Below are 13,292 nucleotides of genomic sequence, written 5' to 3'. Positions count from 1 at the left end.
TCATTAACTACTGGAACTGACTCAAGAGCTGGGGTTTTAGAACTAGAGTCGTTCACCCGAACTTGAAGATAGAGATCATCTTTCTGGCCATAAGGTAAGAAATGAATTGACCCCTAGGCGCTAAGCTACTACCCTTCCATTCTAGGATTGGTTCGTTTGGAAACTGAAAGCGAACAATCCTAGTTCTACAGTCGACTGAGACATAACAAGAATATAACCAATCCATGCCTAGAATGACATCAAAGTCTACCATTTCTAACTCTACAAGATCTACTGAGGTGATTTTCTGAGAGACTGTGACAGGGTAATTTATGTATACCCGTCTAGCTATAACTGGTTCACCAACTGGAGTAGAGACTGAGAAAGGTTCTGAGAGAGTTTCTGGACTAACACTGAACTGGACTGCTATGAAATGAGTTACAAAAGACAAAGTTGCCCCTGGATCTAACAATGCATAAAAATCAAGATAAAAGACACGTAACATACCAGTGGCCACATCAGGAGAACCTTCCTGATCCTGTCGAGCATGAATAGCATAGAGCCTATTTTGGCACTGTCTGCCACCTGTACCAAAAGAGCTACCCTACTGGGTCGGGCTACCTGCTGGTGCTGCTGTAGTAGTAGACTGAGCTTTACCATTTCCTCTCTGACCTTGTTTAGAAGGACAATCCTTAAACCTATGACCCGACTGACCACACCCAAATCATCCTTCTTTCCCAACAAGACACTCGCCCGAATGGTTCTTACCACACTTAGGGCAAGTAGGGTATGATTTGGTACATAAAACACCATCCTGAGACTTAGAGCCTGATGCCCTACCCTTCTGATCATTATGGAACCTGGGAGATGGAACACTAGCTGATGAAGGCGCTGGAAATTTCTGCTGCGAGCAATTACCACCACCCAATTTCTGTTGAGAGNTTACCATTTCCTCTCTGACCTTGTTTAGAAGGACAATCCTTAAACCTATGACCCGACTGACCACACCCAAATCATCCTTCTTTCCCAACAAGACACTCGCCCGAATGGTTCTTACCACACTTAGGGCAAGTAGGGTATGATTTGGTACATAAAACACCATCCTGAGACTTAGAGCCTGATGCCCTACCCTTCTGATCATTATGGAACCTGGGAGATGGAACACTAGCTGATGAAGGCGCTGGAAATTTCTGCTGCGAGCAATTACCACCACCCAATTTCTGTTGAGAGTAGTCATAGTTGTATGTTCTAGCCTTCTTGTTCTCCTTGGCCTGTTCCCTAAGCTTATCACCCTCAACCTGCTGAGCATGAGTCATGAGCCTAGAGATGTTCATATCTCCCAACAACATAGCATTTTTGCACTCTGTCTTAACCAAGTCTGACACTCCATATAAGAACTTGTTCATTTGTGCCCTAGAATCAACAACCATGTGAGGAGCATACCTGGAGAGTTGGTTGAACTTGAGCCCATACTCCTGAACAGTCATGTTACACTGTCTCAAATTCATAAACTATTGGGCCCTTGCCTCTCTCAACTCAATAGGGAAGAACCTGTCCAGAAAAGTCTCACTAAAGTAATCCCAAGTAATAAGAGCTGCATTCGTACCCCTACTATCCTTCCACTGAGTATACCAGATACGAGCCACACCCTTAAGTTAGTAAGAAGCTAGCTCAACCCGATCATTTCCAGTTACCTGTATCACTTCAAAGATCTTCTTGACCTCGTCAATGAAGTTTTGGGGATCTTCTCCAACTTGTGACCCTAAGAATTCTAGAGGGTTCATTCTATCAAAGTCTCTCACCCTAGCTGCGGCTGACCCAACATTAGCATTCATAGGAGCTTGAACCCACTGGTTGTTCTGATTGGCCATGCTCTAAGCCAACATCTGAATGGCATTCCTAAACTCTGCATTTGAAACTTCCTGATCTGGGATTGGAGGAACTGCGTTTGCGTTCCTGGCATTAGCTCTCCTAGCGTTAACTCTACGAGGAGCCATGATCACTGGAATGTAGAACATCGAATTAGAATGGAATTAGATCATACCTTACGCATGATAAGAGTAACAAGAAAGTGATGATTTTCCTAAAACACTTTGTAGCCTCCTGCTCATTAGATGTGGTGCACTTCACACACAAGAAAAAGACTCTACTTAGTGTGGCTTTTCAGACATCCTAAGACTCTTAAACCTAAGGCTCTGATACCAAGTTTGTCATGCCCCGAGCTACCCCCGAGACACGGACACGGGACCTAGGACCTCAAGTGATCCCAAGCTAACCCTGCTAGCATAATCTGAGCATACTATAATTAACATGAATAAAAATAAATGATGCGGAAACTAAAATCATAAATAAAGAAAAGATGGGGAATACCCATATACTATAATTGAGAGAGTTTAATACAAAAGATATTAACTCATACTAGGCTGAAACTAACTATGTCTGAAAGTAAGCCTCTAAACTAACTAGAAATGTTGGGACATGCCCCAACTAGATCTAGCAAAACTGAAACTAAAAACTGAAAGCAATAAGGATATCATGTCTTTGGCCCTCGGAGGATGAGGACACACCACTACTAATCTGCTGAGCTGCAAATCGGAAAATGATCTAAGTGAAATCTGGATGCTGAGAGTCTGAACCTACATCATAAGAAGGTGTAGCGTAAAAATATGCGTCAGTACTGAAAGGTACCGAGCATGAGGATGGAGTATCGTTGAAATACATATATAACTGACCAAACAAAAAGCAATGACATATATATAGATATGATAGACTGTCGAAAAATACTAAACATGACTGATCTGTATGCAATGACCAACTATGACATGCTGAAACTGAATACTAAACATGGTCAATGCAAATAGAGTCTGATTGATTTGTGGGAGCTACTAATCACCGATAATAAAACCACACGAGCTGAATGTGGAGTCCGATGTATATGCCCCATCGAGAGGACCCAATATACCCCGCCAGAGGTATAAAGGCATGCTGGCATGATCACTAATCTGTTTCCCATGGAAGGGACTTACAACCTACTTGGCGAGTAGTTCTGGGACTATTTGGGTACGTTAAACCCCAGTCCAACTTAGTATTATGCTAGTCACAATGAATTTAGTAGTAAACTGATTATGACTGATTTTCTGTAATTGTTTTGGATATCTCAAAACTAGACATGTAAACTGAACGCAACAATTAAAACTGACATTGATGCATAATATTGAGGCATGTATAACTAATTTCTGATAAAGTCTGACCTAACACATGTAATTCAAGAACTAAAGAAATACATAGTTGGGTTCAGATATTCATACGATAATCTGAAGAAGACAGGACATGTTGATTTGGAACATTAAAACACAGCTAAAACGTGACATGTTGTTTGGACGTTAGAACATATAGTTAAAAACGTGATTTCTAAATCGGAACGTTTTTAAAACAGTCTCTTTATGAAAATTGGCTGTAACTTTAGAAACTACCAGGGTTCATGCATAATCATTGAAAAACGATCAATAGTTGGATCATTCTAACATTTAAAACCCAAAATCAAGAAACTTTCAAGAGCCCTAATTTCGACATAGCATGGAATCAAGAATCGTCTAAATTCTAGGGATCTAACGGGCGAAAGGGACCCATTAATGAAATTCAAAATACCTGGTGATGAAATATCCATGAAAAACTATCAACTAGGGCTGGACTTGAATTTTCTGGCGACTTTCTAGCGTTTTCCGCCGGCGGCTAGGGTTTAGCTAGGGTTTCGGCCACCCCTCTCTCCACTCTCTTCTTTTCTTTTGTTTTAGTTAATTAAATGACTTATGTAAGTTCTAGTTAGGTTTCTAGGAATTTAAATGACTAACTAAAACCGTTTTAATTTAAGAATTAAAAGAAGAATGGGAAAAGATAAAAACACCCTTGACTTAAAAGTTGTCCAAATCCTGATGCGGATTGGGCACCTGCCAAATCTGAAAATTCTGCAATTTTTTCCTTCACGAATCAGGGTGTTACACCTATAAATACTCTTCACCTTTATAAATTTTTCCCAACTTATTCATTCTCTCAAATTCCTAATGTCTTTACAAGGTTTTCTCCAAAAATCTTCTCTCTAGATCTAGGAACAAAAATGTAGGGTTCTTCAAGTTCAAGTATCCTTTTATACATCATTGCTTAGGGCTTCAATAAAGGTATGTAGGGAGTTCATCAATGGGTTCCAATCACCCATTGAGTCCCCAAAGTTTCTTCAATTCTCTAATTCAATTTCCCAAAACTTGTTAAGGCTTTCATTCAATTCCTCATTGTTCTATTTGTATGGATTCAATTTCTTTATTATGATCTTATTTTGGTAATTTGGACTTAATTACATGCTTTTAAACTAATTCCATGTGAACCCATGCATTAATCTATGAATTTTGACTACGAACTCTAACTTACATGAATATATGAAGAAGCTTGGATCTGTGAATATATTTTTATGAGATCATTCCTATTTTCATTAAATAAAGGTGTATGACTTAAGTAAGCTTATAGATTAAGGTATATATATGTTCTATGAAGCTTGACCACATGACATGAATGACATCTAGATTTATCCTCAATGCTTTTGGGCTATTTTCATAAATTAGGTCTTGATTTGTATGGTATCTGGATATGCCATCAATGATTATCACAGTTTTAAAACTATTTCAATTAGTAGTAGGGTATTTTTAGTATGAAGTTAATGACTATGGACCTTATAAAGCTATAGTGAAAAGATTATGGATTGTGAAAGATTTTCTCACGCATGGTCTAAGGAGCTACGCTATGATGTTTCTAGCTTGAATTATTATCTTAATTGTACTTTCCCATGGATGATAATATGAATATGATTAAATAAATATTTTGTGGGATTTATACTTAGCACCGAGTGGACTAGTGGAGATTACCCATGTCTCATAAACTATGCACCACCACAGGATTGTCTTAAATGACCTAGCTAGAGATTCTGCATGTAGCATATGATATGATGTGTACAAATTCTACTTGGGAAGTAGTTCCACCTTCTTTTGGTGTGAGGGATATACCATATTCCATGTTATAGCTCACATGGTCTATGTTGGTTAATGGTAAACTTCCCACAAAACGAAATAAGTTAATTACTAATGTCTTATGAAGCTTCCTTTATGATTTAAAGATGCATTGACCATGTTAATGATTTATGAATCTTCTTAATTTTACTTTGTTTTAAGTTGGCCATGCATTGAATGTTTTCGATTATGTCCCCTTATGATCACGTCTCATGTTTTATTGCATTCCTCATACTTAGTACACTCCATCTACTAATGCATACTTGTGCCTACATTGTTTCACTAATTTCAGGCCTGACGACTCTTCTCCATCCATTCTTGGCTAGTTGATTGTATTAGAGACTTGAAGACTTGGTGAGTCTTCATACTCCGAGGACAATGTCACTCTTATATGTTTTTTCTTATTGCCATTTTCAGACTTTGTATGTGATGTATGGGCTACGTCCAAATCACTTCTTTGCTATAATTTATGGCTAGTTGAGACTATGTTAGACTTTCACTTTTGTTAAACTATTTATGATATAAGACTATCTCTTTAAAATTCTTTATTTTTATTATCTTGTATTATGTATACTAAGTGGCTTGTGTAGGGCCTCTCGGGGTCTTATACACCATGTCACATTTAGGGTGTATCTTGAGTCGTGACAAATTTGATTTCTCCTTTTACTTGTCATTTTTTACAAATTAAGAAAGTGCAATTTTTTTCTTCCTATTATACCCTCAATTTATTTACATTGGGTTAATGTCTTTGAAAAAAGTAGTGAGTAAATATGTATGAGATCCTACTAATTAATCGGGTTAAAATGGTAAAATCGTGATACTAATTATTGTTCTCTTTTTTTTAATGCAATAAAAGGACCTAATTATTGTTCTCTTAATAGGTGTGTCAAGTCAAAATTTGACAAGTAAATCCTAATAGAGGGAGTATTCAAGACATATAGCCATATCAAATTATGACACATGGAGAGTAATATATATCACTCAATATAAAGCTAGATGAGTTTGTCTGAATCTTTCACTGATGAGTGGAAGATGACAAAGGTAACAACATTACTACAAAGATCGATAGCATAATTCACCCCATAAAAATCATAATGGATCAAAGCTTGGAACACCCAGAGGAAAAGTGTGCGACAATCATTAGACGTTATGAAACCAACCCATGAGTGAAGTGCAAAGTTACTCCTTTACTCTTAAATAGCATTCAATTAATTATTTATCATGAGTTAATGAGGGTTTAATATTTGACAATCAGCTCCTGAGAAGTCATTCTATAAAAACTGTAGAATTATCACCTCACAAAACATCAAAAATCTCTTTATGAAGTTATACTTACATAATATTATCTATTTCAATAATTAAATTGTTTTAGCTTTCCTCTTATATTAGATTTTATTTATTTGCTTATTTGGCTATTCGGTCGATTTTTCACTTACAAATTTAACTTTACTTTTTTTAGGGTAAGCAATAGTGAAGTAACCTTTGTAATCTTCTACTTTTAGAGAGAGAGAGAGAGAGAGAGAGATGACCATTCTCATATCAATGCATAATCCACAACAACACAATCATGATGTAACATCAACAATGAATCAATAAACATTTCAATTCATTCTCAACTCACCACACATCAATATATAATTCAAGTTGCCTTTTTTAACCCCTTTTTCATTATTAAGATCATTCCATATGAACAAGTCAACACATCACCAAGTCCCATTACTCCCCAACACATACAACAAGGAAATACACGATTCTATACACTTAACAAATGTCGAGAAGTCCACTTGCCTCAAATACAAGCATTTTGGGACTTGAGCCTTCCCCTTGTGTTGAACTTCCAAATCAATGCAATCTATTCAAATAGATAACAACAATAAGATTTCGAAACTAATCACACCTGTATTACTATATGTTTAGCCTTGAACCAAAAAATTCATCCAAATCTATTATCAAGTTCCTAATATTGATGCCAATTAATATGTCAACTCTCATATTTTCCAAATTGCAAGCCTAGGGTTAAGTTGCAATTTTTCAAATATCATAAATCTAATGGTATTCATATAATACAATATACCCAATACTTTAGCTATACCAATATGTCAAAAAATTTAATCATGTGAAATTAAAATAAATAAATAAATAGAAATTCATCGTTAAGTTACAATTTGAGTAACTACAACTTTGAGGAAATCCTTAAACCTAATGTCAATATACACAACATTTTCTATCACACTCCGAGGCTACCCCTTAGACGTAACACGAGACCTAGGATCACGAGTGACCCCAAGCTAACCCTAATTATGGCATATGACATGCATACTGAAAAATAACTAAGTAAATAATGTATTATGCGGAAGCCAAAAATAGTGGATATCTGAAATGGGAAAAAGCCAACTAGTATGAATATATAAGATATATTAAGAGTTTCGTGATGACTGAAACAACACTTAACAACTCGATTTGAACTACTACTATGTCTGGAAATCCTCTAACTGAATTGTGTTGCTGGAACATGCCCCCAACTAACTCTAGAAAGACTAAAACTAAAAATAAAGAATAAAAGATAAATCATGTTTATTGTCCTCGAAGTATGAGGACTCACCACTAAAGCTGCGGAAGCCGGACTGAGGATTGAACTAAATGTGACATGGATGCTGTGTGCCTGAACCTACNAAAAATAGTGGATATCTGAAATGGGAAAAAGCCAACTAGTATGAATATATAAGATATATTAAGAGTTTCGTGATGACTGAAACAACACTTAACAACTCGATTTGAACTACTACTATGTCTGGAAATCCTCTAACTGAATTGCGTTGCTGGAACATGCCCCCAACTAACTCTAGAAAGACTAAAACTAATAATAAAGACTAAAAGATAAATCATGTTTATTGTCATCGAAGTATGAGGACTCACCACTGAAGCTACGGAAGCCGGACTGAGGATCGAACTAAATGTGATTTGGATGTTGTGTGCCTGAACCTACATCATGAAATGATGTAGCGCAGAGCATGCATCAGTACTAATGAGCATGTAGGATATAGATATGCTAAGCTGAACAAAGTATATAAGTTGAACAATGCATAACTTAGCAATGATATAATCTAAACAAGGATATAAATATGTACTAAGTATAACTAAAAACTAAACTGGATGCAATGACCTCGTACTAATCATGAAGATCTAATTATGAAGATAACATGTTGAACTGTATACTGAAGTGAATGCTAAAAACCTAGTCAATGCAATAAAAGTCTGACTATGGGAGCTACTATTAATTGACATTAACTACGTGAGCTAAACGTGGAGTCCGATGTATAAACCCCATCGAGAGGACCCAATATACCTTGCCAGGGTACAGAGGCATGACTGTGGCATGATCACTGAATTTAATGCCCAACAGAGGGGACTTATAAACCTATGCATGCACGTAGTTCTAGGACTTTGAGGGTACGCTAAATCGTAGTCTAACTCGGTGCTAAGTCTACTCCGAAGTGAACATTCATGAAGCTAAAATTCACTAAATACTGAATAGCTTAAACTGACATGCTAACTGAGAATGCAATATACTGAGAATATATCATTCGAAATTTGAAGCATTAATTTCTATTTAGTTGGCTTAGCAAGTATAATTCATGAACTAGGATAAATTTACAGAAGCTAGGGTTCTGAGTGCTATGCATGGAATTATACTAAATTATCAAGAAACAATTTATTTAGATCAAAGGAACCATAATCACAATAAATCTTTAAAATCTAGAAACCCTAGGTCTGAATAGTGTATGAAAATCTGAAGAACTAACTAAATTCTAGGGACCTAATGGGTGAAAGGAACCTACTAGTTAAATCCCACATAACTGGTGACGAAATCTATGGAGAAATTCTTTAGATTTTGGGGCTTAACTTCGAAGAACATTTGTTCTTGGTCTTGAGAGAACTGGTCGCCTCTTTCTCTTCTGTTCGCTCTAAGTTGGGTGATTTTAGGACTGAGGGTTTTGGGTAGGTTCTGACTGGATTATTAGGCTTAGATTGAGTAAAACGGCATAGTTTAGGCATCAAACGGCCCCAATGCATAGGGAAAATGACCAAAATAACCCTGACTTAAAACTGACGAAGTGGCCTTCACGATGGGACTGACAGAATGTCAATAGGACCACCGCCCGTCAACTGGGTTGTGGTTATGTCCCTACCCAATAGATCTCTACTAAAACAAGCGTAAATTTTTACTCCGAGCTTGGATTTTAGCGAACTCAGTGGCGTTGGAAAGAGGACTCGAAGATATTTAAGCTGATAGGGCATGGGCCACCAAATTCATTTTGTGCTAAATGATATGACTGTTTGAAGGTGACCAAATACTTGAAGACTAAACTGCCCCATTTACATTTGTGTAGGCCACCGTGGTTCTTCACAGTGAGTTGGGGTTGTACTAGGTTGTTTCCACGGCACACTTCTGTCTAGTGGTCTGTGGTTCCTCAGTTTCCTTGGGGGGCGGGTCTCTGGCTTGCTTTCATGGGCATATTGATGGACCGTGTGGGGTTCCACGGTCTGTGTAGGGGCTCCTAGACCTCCGTGGTTCACCCTTATTTCCTGGTTCAGTCTTAGGTAGATTTTTGAGGTGTTACATTTTACTAATAATTCCTCAATGATTTCTCATAATCATCTACTATTAGCCATAATTATTTGACCATCATAAAATTACTTACTAACTTGGGGAAATAATTCAACAAAATCACATTCTGCTTTATATACTTTTCTTAGAAATAATTTGATAAAGTAGTAAAATATCGTGGAAAAAATTGAGAATAAGAATCTTAAAGTTAAGAGCACTCTAAATTTGATTCTACCTCACATTAGTTACGCATCCAACATTAGTGATTTGATCAACATTTCTCCTCAAGAATCTCACATCTCCGCTTTGTAGTTTGCTGCATATGAGTTTAGTATAGTAAAAATATAATCTCCTTTTTCTTTAATTTATTTTTTTATACATAGATCAAGCGATAAGACTGTCAAATAAACTATAGACTTGGCTAATTAACCACTCACTAAAAAATTAATTATTTAATAAATACCTATCAACTAAATGACTGTACTTATCGAATAGTTCAAAATTCTCAATCAACTTCACCGACTAATCAAAAATGACTCAGAGCAACTCGGGAGGGGTAAAACAATTGTTTTATGAAAGTTTCCAAAAATGACCTTCCGGGTCATTACATGTTGATGCATAGCTAACTCAAACAATTAGAGAGTAGAAGAACACAAGAAAATGTATGTAATAGAATAAAATAGTAGAGAAGAAAAGAAGAAAATAGGCCAGGATGAAAGGTAAGGTTAAGTTGTAAGATTTTGTGTGGAGAGATGCGGTGGTTGGAGGCATGAAGAATGTGACTTTTGTTCNTTCCAAAAATGACCTTCCGGGTCATTACATGTTGATGCATAGCTAACTCAAACAATTAGAGAGTAGAAGAACACAAGAAAATGTATGTAATAGAATAAAATAGTAGAGAAGAAAAGAAGAAAACAGGCCAGGATGAAAGGTAAGGTTAAGTTGTAAGATTTTGTCTGGAGATATGCGGTGGTTGGAGGCATGAAGAGTGTGACTTTTGTTTCTAATAATTTTCGTAAACCATTCTGGAAGTAACATTTAATTACACTACATTGTATTTCATACGTAAGCTTAGAAGGGATGTTCAAGAATGAGTTTGAAGGACTAAAAATTCGCGATCAGGGTGAAGGTGAAATTCAAGTTGATATGATCAGTGTGAAATATATTTTGGGAGATACAAGACAAATAAGATTGATTATTCAAAGTGAACATACTTTGTCATTTTACTAGGGATGGTTAATTTTTACAGGATTTTTTTGTTGTTGTTTATTAAAGTTGGTCAAAAGGTTGTATGCCGACTATAAGAACATTCATGTCTATTTCGCCCAATGAAATTAATTCAACAGAAAATCTTTAATTTAGTTGTATTTAATCAATTTCTAAACTATATGTGTATCTTTTCTTTTCTCGAACAAAATGGTAATCAAAATATATAATTAATTAAGTAAAAGTGTGTCTTCTCTAAACGTTAAAACTTTCAAATGAGATATAAAGTCACATATTTCAATATTGCATCAGAGTAGATAAAGATACCATGCTTGTGTTCTCTCACCCTATATCATAGTTTCATGTATTTGAAACAAGAAAAAGAATCAAGCCGATACATGATGATTCAAGAAGTTATAAAACCTTTTAAAACTTTTGAATACCTAAAAGCTAAGTGAAACACCAATATGACCCATCGCTTGGATTTTTTGCTTCCTTAGGTTACATAGGAAAAATGAAAATTATCAGTGTTTCCTTGTTTGATTATTTCAAGTTGTTGAACCATTAAAGGTAATGAAAAAGCTACGCTCCTTATAGAAAAATTATAGTGTAGCTAGGTAATATATATATATTATATTTTAAATTTCTTATTTTTTTCATGTGTTTACTTCTTTATATTCTAATTTTAAATTACGTTACATGTTTCTTATTTACAAAAATAATAATAATGATTTATAATCGAGTATGTAACTATGTAGTGCTTTTGTATCTCTAATTCGGTAGCACACGATATATCTGATAAGAAAACATATTACTTGTTATCATTATATTGTTTTGTTTCGTAGTTTAAAGTACTCATGCATTTCTTGCATTATTTTTTACTGAATAATATAGATGATTCTTGGAACAACAAAAATGTTATGCTTTATATCTCTAATTTGTTAGCACACAATATATATGATAATAAAACATGCTACTTGCTATCATTATATTCTTTTTGATTCTTAGTCTAAAGTAGTCACACATTTCTTGCTATCATTATATTCTTTTTTATTCTTAGTCTACAGTAGTCACGCATTTCTTGCTATCATTATATCTTTTTTATTCTTAGTCTAAAGTAGTCATGCATTTCATGCTATCATTATATTCTTTTTTATTCTTAGTCTAAAGTAGTCATCACACATTTCTTGCATTTATACTGAATAATAATGAGGATTCTTGGAATAACAAAAATATCATGTTTTTGCATCTCTAGAACCATCTACATACTAGTATAAATATGTGTGACCTTAATCAGTTGTAACCAAACTAGTTCAAAAATGCTTTCTTTCTCAACAAAGTTCTCCTTCCTAAAATTCTCATTCTCCTTCATGGATACCTCTCTTTTCCCCACCAAAAATATGAAAAACTTGAAGAATGAAAAATCTCATGTTCTCATAGCACTACTTCCAGGCCAAGGATAAATTAATCCATATCTTCAATTTTCAAAACAATTAATCAATTTAGGCATTGAAGTCACTTTAACAACAAGCCTATCAGCTTTCAGTAAAATAAAAAAACTCCCAAATATTGAAGGATTAAGCTTTGCTCCTTTCTCTGATGGCAAATTCCAATTAAGTTCAATTGATGAGTTTCACTTGTTCTATTCTTCTATTAAGTCTCACGGGTCAGAATTTATTTTCAATTTGATTCAATCAAATGCAAAAAAATGGTACCCCTATTTCACATGTCATATACACTACTATTATGGAATGGGTTGGTTTAGTGGCAAAAAAATTAATATCCCATCTACATTATTTTGGATCCAACCTGCCATAGTTTTTTATATTTATTATTATAGATTCACTGATTATTTTGATTATTTCAAGAACTGTGATGCTAAGGATAAAATAATAGAGTTACCAGGATTGCCACCACTTAGTCCAATTGATTTTCCTTCTTTTGTGTATGATGACATGGAAAGTACCAATTGGGCAGTTGAGTCTATTAAAAATCAAATTGAAATGTTGAATAGTGAAGAAAATCCAAGAGTTCTTGTAAACACTTTTGATGCTTTGGAATTTGATGTTTTGAGAATTTTAAAGCATGTGACTATGTTTGGAATCAGGCCATCAATTCCTTCAGTTTTTCTTGAAGATAATGCTTTTTGAGCGGATATGATTGAGATTAGTTCAAAAAATTATATGGATTGGTTGAACTTAAAGGATAAAGGATCAGTTATTTACATAGCTTTTGGTAGTTACTCCGAAATATCAAGTCAATTGATGGAGAAGATTGGTCAAGGATTGTTAAAATGTGGAAGACCATTTTTGTGGGTGATTAGAGAAGGGAAAGATGGAGATAAGATGGAGGACAAATTGAGTTGCAAAGACGAACTTGAAATGCAAGGGAAGATAGTAAGTTGGTGCTNTATCTTTTTTATTCTTAGTCTAAAGTAGTCATGC

General features: G+C 35.2%; 1 protein-coding gene across 1 annotated transcript in view; it reads right to left on the bottom strand.

Moving 5' to 3' along the window:
* The window catches only part of LOC125857508 (malate dehydrogenase [NADP], chloroplastic), a 1,084,261-nt gene that overhangs the window by 675,273 nt on the left and 395,696 nt on the right, over nt 1-13,292 (bottom strand). The window lies entirely within an intron of this gene.

Source organism: Solanum stenotomum, chromosome 3, assembly GCF_019186545.1.
Source record: "Solanum stenotomum isolate F172 chromosome 3, ASM1918654v1, whole genome shotgun sequence".
NCBI lineage: Eukaryota > Viridiplantae > Streptophyta > Magnoliopsida > Solanales > Solanaceae > Solanum > Solanum stenotomum.
Note: the sequence above shows the minus strand (reverse complement) of the source record. Positions and strands in the feature narration are given on the sequence as shown.